General features: G+C 40.7%; 1 long non-coding RNA gene across 1 annotated transcript in view; it reads right to left on the bottom strand.

The window, feature by feature from the left end:
- Positions 1-12,631, bottom strand: part of LOC311431986 — a 100,169-nt gene that overhangs the window by 38,041 nt on the left and 49,497 nt on the right. Inside the window, exon 3 of the long non-coding RNA XR_014689754.1 lies at positions 338-510. This is a non-coding gene — a long non-coding RNA (uncharacterized lncRNA). The remainder of the gene's footprint in view (positions 1-337; positions 511-12,631) is intronic.

The raw sequence follows: 12,631 nt of genomic DNA, 5'->3' as shown, positions 1-12,631 counted from the left end.
GAGGGATGGTGAAAGTAATTATCCTGTCAGTTTAAATATGATTTTCTTTTACGTGTGTATTTCTCGTGATGTCAGTTGATTAACCTGTCAGTCATCTTTGCATGGCATGTGGCCACATGATGTCATGTGCTGAGCTACATGGTTTATTGTGCTAATCTAACATAAAATTGTGAAAGGCTCCAGTTTAAGCCTTATTTCCTTATCTGTGTTTTGCATTTCTCTTTTGTTTCAATCTTACATGTTACTCCTTCTCTTGTCTCCACACCTCCTTACCCAACATTTTTCATTTCTTCCTGACTCAGTTTTTCCTTTAGTTTTACATCTTAGTTCATCTCACCTTTTCTCTTCCACACTCCGCTTTTGTTCAACTCTTCTCACACCCCTCTGTCCCATCTCTTCATTGTTTTCACACTGGAGCAGAGAAATCCATGACCATAGAGACAATTTTCCTGTTGTCTCCTTTACTGCACCTTGCTCCTCTCAGTCTTCCCATGATGCAGCTGAGCCACTCTGAATAAAGAAGAAAAAGAAACTGAAAATCAGAGGTCTTCACCTTAACTGCCCTGGTTATCTCAGAAAAACAGGGAAATCTAGAAGGTGTTATGGATTAGTTGTAAACCCTCTCTGTACTGGTGAGTTTTATTCTTTTCTCATTGGTGTCAGAATTTCATCTTAAAGGACTTCACTTGAACATCACCAAATGGTAGTAAAGGCAGCTTTGTTTGTAACCTCAAACTTCTCCATGGCCTGGTATTAGAACTAGAATTTTAGAATTTAGATTCTAAAACAGGCATCATCAACATTTTTTGGGGAAAGGATATGTTAGCTAGAGCCCAGCTGCATGAGAGAAGGATTAAAGATGAAGGCCTAACATGAGAAAGCTTGAAAATCACTAGGAAAGCCATCATATTCCTCTAACTAAAGTCAAAGTGTGTATCATATATATTTTGTTAACTTCGGATGCAGGGAGTGTAAAAATAAAAATAAGTGTATTATATCACCCACTTCTGTTTTGAAGGCCATGCCAAGCACAGGGTGGCCATTTGAGAGACTTGGACAGGGGCGTTCCCATGTAAAAAATTCAGAAATCAGCACAAGTTTACATTAGCAAGCTAGGGAGGAGATAGGGAGAATTGATTTCTCACACAGACCAAATCTGTTCTTCAAATTTCACATGGGCAATGTGCTTTTCCAGCCAGGTGGAGGACATTTCTGCATGAATTATGCTCTCAGTGGCCAGGAGTGGAGACATAAAAGAAACTGTTCAGTGTCTCTGTTTGCAGAGATAAGTGAAAGAGTCATTGGCAATAACTCTGTAGTAATAGCAGCAGTACATACTGGGCATGATTTGAATCTCTTGATAGTGATACTGGGATGCCAGAATATTTATCAAACCATTAGGAGAGGCTGTGCCTAGCTGATAAGATGCCTACAACTGATGAAGTCCACCTGAAGACTGATGGTGTTGGGGCAGATTTGCAGCCAACAACAGTGTATAGCAGGCAGCACTCCCCTTAAGAGCATCATGTGCAGTTCGTCAGCAAAATTATACAATCTCCTGCCAGTGGCAAGCTTGAGGAATCTTTAATAAACAGAGTTAGAAAACATCATCATGTATATGTTCCTCATGACTGGGGATCCAGGAACAGCCTGCCTTGCTGAGAAATGGTTTCAGTATTGGTGGCAGAGGGAAAGGAGCTGGGAGAGGTTGGGAGAAAATTGGTTCCAAGAGAGATTAATCCAGGGCCTCATTTTACGCCCTCCCTATTTCAAACTGTGCCAAACTTGTGATGGTTCTGCCCTTGGAAGATGAAATTGCCCAATTTATATCATTTAGTGTCTCTTAGTGTCATCAAATCAAAAGAGCATTCTGTCATTTTGACTGGAACTAGATTAGGAACAGATTTTTTGCTATAATCGTCTGTAAGCAACATAAATGAGGAAAGATTTCTCTCTGCTTTTCTGATGTTTAATCAGCACATGTGCTATATCATGGATAAGATCAGGTGCTAGCACTTGAGTTTAAGTTGAGAAGTGTTTTTCTTTGAGTGTCTTTTGTTAGTCAAGCCTTTAATAATTGTAGGAATATTTTATTGCATCCTTCACCTCAGCTGCCCAGGTAAAGCACTGAAGTTAATGCTGGCACTTGTTTTTCCTTCTTGTTTTGTTGTGGGACCCTCTTTCTGCTACTGACAGGAACACTCTGGATCATGGGAACTGTGGTCTGCCCATCAGGTCATTCAAGTTCGAAATACCTTTTATATATTTCTATATCTTTCTGTGTGTAGAGGTATAGGCAGAGAGCTCAAGACAAATAGACAAGTTTTCCCTTAAATAAGTCTTAAGGATTATAAATATAAAGGGCTTGCAAATGAAAAGGCTTTGTGCTGTTTACTTCTAGTAAACAGAACAGTAAATAGAGGGGAGGAATGGAGAACCAGTTTTTTTCCTGTCCACAATGAATTAAGTGTATAAATCCTTAACAATGAATAAACACTATTGACAGACAAAAGTAAATACATCTTAAATTTTTCTGGCTTTTAAAACAAAGACTATCTATAGCAAAATTGTGCTTTCAAATGTGTTTTGAATTTGACAGTGTCTTTTTGACATTTATAAAGTACAGCGATGAGTATGTAATTAAAGTTCTTTGCTTGTTTTTCAGTATTGCATTCTTAGCCCTCCAAATTTCCTTTAAGCTAGAGAGGGACTGAACAAAGGAGGAAGGGTTGCCAGCAAGTGGCCCGTTCCCATGCACGCCGTGCTGTGCACCAGCACCGAGCTCCCCTTTGAACCCCACGCTGAGCCAGCCCATCTGCATGCGCTGAGGAGCATCCATTCTCAGCATACTTGGGGTTTTGTTTCAATTACCACAAAAGGGCTAAGTGAAGAATAGAATGCTTTTCTAAATTTGTTTGCCTTCCCTTCTGTCTAAATATGAAGTATAGGAAATTTCGTGGCAAAGAGAGATGTTTTCTTGGGAGCTCACATATCTGGTGTGACTGCAGATAAAATACTGAACAGCATGTATAACCCTGGAACATTAGCACTGAATCCACAGGTAATGAATTTTGCTGTAGGCTGTTTTTCAATTGTTGTTTTCACTCCTCATTCTCAGAGTATGCTTTTCAGCAGTAAGTATCCTGTTCAGGATTACAGCACCAACGCTCCAGCCTGGGAGGGTTGGAGCAGACTTAGCTGTGTTGGTAACACAAGCCCTCAAGCCAACAAACTCTGTCACAAGCACACAAAAAAGGCACAGCACCAAAGCTGTCTAGACTCTCTCACTGTTTCCAGCTTAGAAAATCCTCATTTGGACAGGACCAGTGATAGAGGTATTTATTTACCACAAATTACTCATAAAATATAAATTGCTATTATAAAGCCGAAGAATGCATTAAAAAAACAAATGTAGGACAAATTACACAAAAGAGGTATAGGTCAGGGACAGCAGCTGGGGTCTGCCCCTTTCCTTTCCACTTGGCTCCAGCTTCATCCTCACTCTTACATATACTCCTATATACCTTTCTAGTGAAAGAATGGAGTGAAGCTGATGGCAGACGTAACTGTTACATAGGTGTCAAATTGCCTGGTGGTAGCAGGCAAAGGCAGTTCATGGCATGTCCAGAGACACAACTTGAACAACTGGAATTTTGCTGGTATGAAAGTTTTCACATGAGATATCCCATTCTTTTTGTGAATTAATTCTTCCCAGTGAGTTGCTAAATTCATATAGAAAATCGTCAGCAGGTGATGGGATTGAATACAGGCCTCCAGAGGCCCAGTCCAGTAGCCTCTGGCTATGCTTTTTTGAAGGTGCCAGAGGCTGGATATCTAAAATGAATGCATTCAAAACTATTTAGATCTTTTGAGATTACAAGCCAATGTAACTATTTCAAGCAGAAGGCTAATCCATGACTGGATACCGAATGACCGTGCCAGGAAAAGGCAAGCAAGAATGCTAAAGGGCAGTTGCTTTAGGAAAAACAGCAGAAGGTTTTCTGAGGGACCTGTATGAGCTGCTGAGAGGGTGAGGCATGGCAGAAGAGCAGACAAATGTGGCTCAGCTTGATCAGCAGCAGACAGAAGCCACTTGTGAACTGAAGCATGAGATCTCCACGTCATGTGAATGTCGCTTCGGTCCTGTCTCAGAAGAAACGTGGAGCATGGGTCCTGTACGCGCTCTCTGTTGTACGCAGTTGGTTTACCCTCAGCAAATATTGTTCTAACAGAGCCTGCTGTCAGATTTGTATCTGTTGAACAGACACAAAACACTGATCTCAGTGGGAGGCAGGTACCTACTCTGCATAAGCACTTTTGCAAATCCCAAAAGGCATTTCTCCATCTTCAGGCACTTCAGCATCTTTGAAAATCTTGCCCTTTGTGCCTAGCTTTACCTCTCTACAAAACAGAGAGAAATCTGCCTCCCTAGGAAGTGAAGCAGAGTTAAATTTATTCATATTTGCTTTAAGCTGTGGAACCACAGAGAAGATGTATGGCACAAAGGTGCACTTCTTGTTCAGCATATTACATGATGAAGCACCTGTGTATTCAGTTATTGTCCATGCTGTCGTTGGTCTCATTTTTAAAGATGTATCCATGAATCAGGAGAAGATAAGGTGCCATGTTAATGAATGAAAGATATAGAAAGATCACAGTACAGAAGCTGCAATTTTTTGTGATGGCCTGGCTGTTCTTTTATGAGAGCAATCGGATCTGCTTCAGGTGTCCTCCTGTGCTTGAATGTCTTGCAGGAAAGAGGTAGAAAGCTACTACAGGTGCTCATTATGGTAATTGTGTAAGATGTTTGGTGAGATGAAGTCAGAAAAGATGGCTACATGTCTAGATCTTCAATTTTGGTGTCTAAAAGAGCTCCCCAAAAGGAGTCCCATGCTCTGTGTGCTGAGGTCCTTCTGCGGTGAGCTCCACAGCAACTTCATTGGGGCTTCCAGGTTGCAGAAGTCCTCTGGCCCTCTTTCCAGTGTTTGCTCCTCCACTTTTGCCTTAACTGTAAACTTTACAGGGTTTCCAAATCTGGCCCAGCACTCTTGATAACCTTAATAAAAGCAGAGTTAGCATTTGTGCCCTGAAAAATCCTTTTGCCCTAGTTTCTCAGTGGACCACCTGCAGCGGAAATTATCATCTGACTTGCTTGCCTTACTCCCAGATAAGTGAGCTCACACAGGCTGCCCTGTTACTACTGGTTTCACCTTGAGATTTTTGTCTCCTGTTCTTTTGCTGGGGCAGCAGCAGTGGAACTATCCTGTCCTTCCTAGGACAATCTACCTTCAGTCTGATTTTGATCCGTGGCTGATAGCTCCTTGTCAGGTAATGGCCTGTCCTCTGTAGCTCAAAGTCCATTTTCCCCAGGGGGAAATTAAGAGGATAAGTTCTGCTTTTTTTTTCTTCTCTTGTTTGCTTATCTGTGCAGACAATACCCTGCTCTATGAATGTGATTTTTTAAATATTATCGTTTACTTTGTCCATTTAGGATTTGGGGTATATATTTATTTATTTATTTATTTATTTTTAGTTGGGGAACTTTTTGGCCTTTCCAAGTGAAAAATGATGTAGAAAGCCATACCATTACATACTTTTCCTAAGCATAAGGACAACATGTCTTAGCTTTCAATAGCTGAGAGGCAAACAAGACAATTAAGTGACATGGTTTGAAGCCAGGACTCTTTGTTTTAATGCCTGGCCAGACCAGGCATTCTGGTGCTCTGCTTGTAACTTTTCCATTTACTGCTATGAAGACAGAAATATGATCAAAGAAAATAAAAAGGGAGGATCTGCAGAAAAGTTGTTTAAGCTTTACTGAAACATTCTACGTTAGCAGTGCCAAAGGCTGAGAACCCTCTCAGTGTGTTAAAGCCTTTTAATAATTTGAGATCACATTATAATCCTCTTGTCCAGAATCCTTATAATTTATACATGGTTTAATGCTTGGAATAAAGTTAGAGTTTCAGTCTTTTTTTTTCTTTTTTTTTTTTTTTTCTTAAACTCTTATGCCACAGTCAAGGATAATCATTTTAAACGCTGAAATGTGTTAAATGCTTTAATTGCACTAGTTTAAGTGTTTTATTTTGAGTTAAAGTCACTCAAAACTTTAATATGACAGATAAGATACAGAGTAATAATTCTAACTGTGGCTCAGAACAGGAAACAAATCCTGACTTTGATCTGAGTAATAGCACTTCTCTTCCGGATCGACAAGGTTGCATTAGTGCCGTACTCAGCCTGCGGTTGAGGCTTAGCCCTGGGAGCACCTAAAGAGTGGCTGGCTCCTGAGTGCTGGTGAGCCCCGGGCTCAGCCCCACGTCCTGTCTGTGCAGATGGGAGAGGACTTGCACAGCTTAAGTGGGCGGTAAGCTTGGGATGTCACTCTCCCCTGCCTCCAAAGTGTCACAAGGGGAAGGAAGTAGCTGCAGATGTCTAAAACAAGCCTGTCCCCAGCTGGCCCATGCCTCTGTCCCTCATTGCCACTGGCATCCTGGAGAAGATAGGAACTGCCTGCCCCCACACTCTTAATCTGTTTCAAGGCAGTCACGGCAATTATCTTAGACCACTTCTGGCACAGAAAATGTGTTTCCTCTCAGTTCAGATTTTTGAAGTTGAAGCATTTTATGCATTTGGTAGAGTGGTTAAACAAGCAAAGCAACAGCCATAAGACAACAGAAAACTCTGAGGAAAGAAGGGGCAGCTGGTGCACACATTTGAGGGACAAGTGTGGAGTGACAGTAAGCCACAGGGCCTCCCAAGGAAGAGGGTACATTTGCATGGTTCCCAGCCCTGCTGGAGAACAGTAGGGTGGGCTCAGCATGTACTCCTGTAGCTAACTGGGATATAAAATGTTCATGCTAGCAGGAAATCTTTGAATGAACCTGGGATTGGAAATTTATTCACATTTCTGTGTTGCTGAACCCTTGTGCTAGTTCAGCTTAGGCCTGCTGATCATCTTTGGGGATACAGACATACTATTCAGAGGTGGATTTCTAACAGCATGAAAGGCAAGCTGCCACGTCAGTCCCACTCTAAGGCACCTTGGGTGTCTTAGATTTAGGTGCCCAAACATATATGTCCAGCATAGTGTAAATATACTATGGTGTCCTGCCTCACTGCAGAAGGCCATGGATTTCCTATACACCCATCATCCTACATGGGTGCTTTCAGTACCAGAAATCATCTGATTGATTTTGAAATTTTGAAATCATCTGTTCACCTATGTTTAGGCCCTTGAATATCTCCCCTAATGCCACATTGTCCTTGCAGCTATTCAAACTTATAACAGAAAGAAGGAAAATCTGTTCAGTTCTCCAAGCTCATTTCAGTAGGTCACTTCCACCTATTTTATAAAACCACAGTGAGATGGTGGTCTCACAGTTTGTACAGATTTTCCTAATTTTTTAATGTTTAGATTGGGAAGAAGTCATACTTCAAAATTTTGTGCCTAAAGTTAATCTAGCATTATTGGGTTTCAGAGTTAACTTGCATTTGAAAGATCCTAACTTCTACACCTCATAGGCCACCATCTCCACTGTGCCAAATATTTTGAAGGAGTGTTGGTCTTGGCAGCCTGTTTGGAAAGTTACAGGAATCCAGTGAAGCCAGATCATGGAGGAAATTTTTAGAGTTGCGGGACTTTCATAAAAGATGTGCTACCAGAAGCTCTCTTTTCACCCTGAACTCCTCTGGTGATATGGAGGGATGTACTTGTTCGACCTGGTTTCAGAATCTGAAGGTTGTATGGCACTGATCAAAAGCTTACCTGTCTAAATACTACACATCTTTTTAAAAGCAATCTCAGTGTATAACACTGTGGCTCCATCAATCTGGGCTGTCCACTGACCCCCTGAATCTCAGTCCTCTCTGGCTTCAAGTCCAAGAAAATTCCCATTTTTGATCACTCTGCTGCCCTTCTGCCCACGAGAGTTAATGCCTAGCTTGGCTAAACAATTCTGTCACTTGTCTTGTTTCAGTCCTCCTCAGTTCCTGTTCTGGGTATTTTATAACCAACTCTCCTGCCCATTCCAGGAAAATTCTCCCCAACTAATTCTGTTGCTTCTTCAGCCTTCCCATCTCTTCTGTGTATTCATTACACCAGGTGTCACACATGGCACCCATTCAGCTGTCTCAGATTAGAAAAAAATGGTAACAAGGCACCCTTATTTGATTTAAACACTAAATGACTTGCAGTCTATACCAGTTTTGGACGAGATGATTTTAATGTGATAACAAACTGTAAGGCCCAGCCACGGGACATCTTTGTCCCTTGGGAAATATCTGCTTAGCTGCTGACAAGGCTGCAACACTCAGAAATAATGCAAGAAATTTATTGTCAGGTGGTAACATTGGAGGCAAAAATTCATAAAAAGTATTATGGCCTATCCTGTGATGAACACTGTGATTCTGAGTGACCAACTTGATTTTCCTTCAAACACTTTTATTTTCCAAAAAGTAGTGGACATCTAATTCCTCAAAATCAGAATCATTCCACTTATGGAATTCAAGCCCAAATATCCAGGTTATGTATTGTTTTGAATGAATGCATATAAACCCTCAAGTATCAGTCCATTAAGATAGAAATTACCAGAGGTCATGAATAAATTTTGTCAATGAACAGGTTTAAATTTCAATGACTGTTTAAGGAAAAATTGTATTTTTGCCTTGCTTTAATTGCCACATGCTACAGTTTCAGAGGAAAGAATGACTGGCTAAGCAGTCAGCAAAAAAAAAAAAAGATACTGTTAGCACATGAGATATGGTGCTATTTTCTGTGCCACGGATTCTCCTCCACATTGCTCCAACTTACCCAGATCTCACAACAAACTCCAATCTGTCTGTCTGCAGCCTGGCTGTTATTCCAGTTAAGATCAATACCTCCTGGTTGGTTGTAGATATTTAATTGTCCCCAGATGTGTAATGTACAGACTGGAGCCTTACTGTACGTATAACACTGAGGATAAAGGGTCCGTGACCAAACCTTTCTCTGAGCAAAAGTCACTTAACACATTTTTGCATTACAAAATATCCCACAGTGAGATCTTACTGGAACCAGATGTTCATAGCAGAAAGCATATGGCAAGAGGATGTAGATCTATTTTTCTTAAATCCTCTTGAAAAGTCATTGTATCATAGCCCAAATTCTGCTCAAATTCATGCTTATAATCCCCAAAGCCTTTTCCTTTTTTTTTTTTTTTTAAAAAAAAAAAAAAAAAGAGTACATCTCTGCTTTCATTGCTTGTGAATCGTTTCCACATCCATTGATTTCCAATGGTTTGCAAAGAAAGCAGCTGAGAAGAGAATTTGACCCACAGTGTACAAGGTGTGCATGAAGCTTGAATGAATGGAACATGTGTGAAGAATTACTGAATGAGTGCTTGTCCTGGAGAAACAGAGACAATAGCCAAAAAAAGTCAGCTTTTGCGTGTTCCATAAATATTTAATCTCAACCTGAAGAGATAGAAGTTTCCAAACAATATGCATGCTGTTTATCATATCATGTCATCTCATATTATACACTGCCTGTTGGTGCACGACAGCTGCCTAATCTGTTTATGTAGTTGGGTTTAATCAGGTGAGTTTGTTCTTATTGCATGGATTAAGGTGTCTGACAACAGCCCTCTTTTTAAATTGAAAGTCTCTGCCAATACAGACAAGAGCAGGGCCTTAAAAAACACTGTAATCCAATGCCTCAGGCTAATGAGGGCTGAACCAGCACTTCAGTTGTTCATTTAACCCCCTCAAGCCCACAGATACTGCATCTGCCAGAGGGGTTAATCGTTATGTCCTGCCCCTACAAGCTATGCCCAGGAAAAGGCTAGTTGCATGGTCAGATACGTGGCCTTCATGCCAGAGGTGAGAAGAGCATTGTGAAAAGTGTGTAGCAGCTAGCACAGGAGAGGTGCTGCTCCCCCTCCTAGCAGGTGGGAATAAGAAGTGTGGGGCTGAATGGTGACTTCCCTGGTGGCGCAAGGCCAAACCTGCAGTGGCCAGTACAGGTCCCCTTTGCCTGGAAGGCTGGTGCTGCTGCCAGTGCTACTCCTAAGCATGGCAGGGAGTACAAGAATCTCCTAGCATATGAGAAAGTGTATGAAGAGTCACACTTCAGGCCTTTCTACATGAGATGACCTTTATTTGCCATCCTTAGGCATAATCCAAGCTACGCAGGTGCAACCCAAGTTACTCTAAGTGGAGACATTACCATTTATTGACTACAGGTGGACTTGCCAGTAGTAGGAAAATTGCCTAACATATTTCTAAAATAATCTTCCCCATTCTTTGTTTGCTTTGCTCTTCACCTGCAATTTTTCAGGCAACTGCATTTTAAAAAGGTCATTAGGTGATGGAAATGCTTTCAATAGCATTTGCAATAGGTAGGAAATGGTAAACTGGACAGGTCTTGACGTTTTATAAACTCTGAATGTATCAATCATTTACAAAACTTATATTATATGGCAGCCGATGCTCAGAAAAAGGAAATGTGGCTTTTGTCTGTAGGATAGACTATATTTTTAGTTTTGACCTGTCTCTTCTACTTAAAGAGATATATGTTGTCTTGCTGAATTTCCACATTCATACAGAACCAGTACTTGCCATATATAGATATAATAACAGGATACTTTGAAATACTTGAAAAGCTGGTCCAGTATCACTGAAGAAATTCTGTAACATCAAGTGGACAATTGAAATTTTTAAACTGATAAATATTTGACTGATAGGTATTACATAGATTTGATTTTTGACACATTAGTAAACCATCATTCTCAAATACTCAAAGCAGCCACATTTTGTTTGCAAGACAGAGCCATTTTTCATTCCGTGGTTTTGTAAAGCTATAGACCCTTGAAAGAGATTATATAATATTGATAATCTTTTATGCAATAGGAATTTCTCTGTGATGATCTAAAAGCAGTTCTCATCCATTGATGACTGAATTCTCAGCACACCCTTTGTTAGGGATTTATTTTGCCATTTTGGAGATGAGTGACTGAAACACAGGTTGTATCTGTACTAGGAGTGCTGGTATAGGTGTTCCTGTGCATTATGGGAATGAAGTACACTTAGTATAGACACAGTTGGACAAGCAGAACTACTTTGTACTGGCATTATAAAATCCTTTTACCCTTCAAATGAAACAAGCTGTACTAGTAAAAGCACAGTTTTCCTAACGTGACTGCAAACCTAAATTCTTCTGGACAGGTCTTCTTTATCTAAATGAAAATCCTGTCTGAGCAGATTTTTAGGATTTTCTATCTTTGTCTGGACTTTATGGGTGGATGCCTCGCAGCCCTCAGGCACAGCTGGTTGTGGGAGCAGCTCTGGCTGTGCTGCTGCTGTCAGACATTTAGGACACACCAGCGTGAGCAGCGAGCACTGGGTTGGACCAGTGTGCTGTGCAACACTGGTATTGCTGTTGGGAATCTGTGCACAACCACCAGTGCCTCGGGGTTCGCTGTGTGAGGGGGGTACCACTGCTCCACGCCAGCACCACATCATTGCTGCCCATATGTTCCTGGCAGTACCAAAATTGCTGTGTATATATTTCCATCTGGGAAATCCTGGGTAAAAAGAGGATGGTTGTATGTTTGATGGTCTAACCTGAGCCTTGGGATGTTGTATCTGTGTCAGTCAAAGATCCCTTTCCATGCTGGACCAATACAGGTGCTGCCAAGGCATTGCCAAAGGAGGGCAAAGTGTCTTGCCTATTCTGCCCATGCAAATCAGTCGCAATACCAGAAGTTTATCCCATTAAAAGCCAGGCCATGCAATCAAGTTCAATTCCCATTGAGTTCCCTCAGCAATAATAATTTACCTTCTTTTCACCAGGGCAGCTTTACTGCTACATATAATTTCTGGGATAGCAGTGTGTTTCTTTGTAGCATGCAGTACACAAACACACATAAGTATGTATAAAATGTAGGCCATGCTCACATAGTTGCTGGACCTTCCCATATAGGTGGACAGATATCACTCGTGAACAGGTCTGTGATGTCTATTCAGCTTGCTTAGTAGTATGTGCCTTGAAAGGTACAGATGACACTGGTAGCTCTAGAAATGCCTAGAAAATACAGAAAATATTCTGAATTTTTAGACATAAAGAGAGGAGGTTAATGCTACTGTAAATGGATTTTCTGTAGTCTTCTGGAACTTTTATAGGCAACATCTTATTTTACTTTTCTTTTTTCTTTTTTCTTTTTTTTTTTTTTTTTTCCCCACTGTATTGGTAGTGGTAAAAATGCATCCATCAATTTTAACTTTAGTTCTGTAGCAATTCTTTTACAAATAAAACATATTAATTAGAGACAGAACCTTCTTTCATTCTAAAAGTTTGTAATTCCATGAGGTTGAGGGAAGTGAACAGAAAGTAGGCCCTTAAATGGGAAACAAGGAACAATTGCTTTTAATGTGGAAAAATGAGCCTCGTTTTTTACCTTTGGGTAATCCAGGCTGTTACACATTTGTTTTTAAATGCTAGTGAAAGAGCAGAAATTAATCACATAAAAACTAGTATAACATCTACAGACTTCAAGACAAGGAGCCAAATGTTATGCAACCTGTTTAACTGAGCTTCATATGGAATTAAATCACTGTAACCATGGGGGGAAAAACAAACAAACAAAAACAAAAC

The sequence above is a fragment of the Aythya ferina genome, assembly GCF_964211825.1.
Source record: "Aythya ferina genome assembly, chromosome: 2".
Taxonomy (NCBI): Eukaryota; Metazoa; Chordata; class Aves; order Anseriformes; family Anatidae; genus Aythya; species Aythya ferina.
This window is presented reverse-complemented; position numbering and strand designations above follow the sequence as displayed.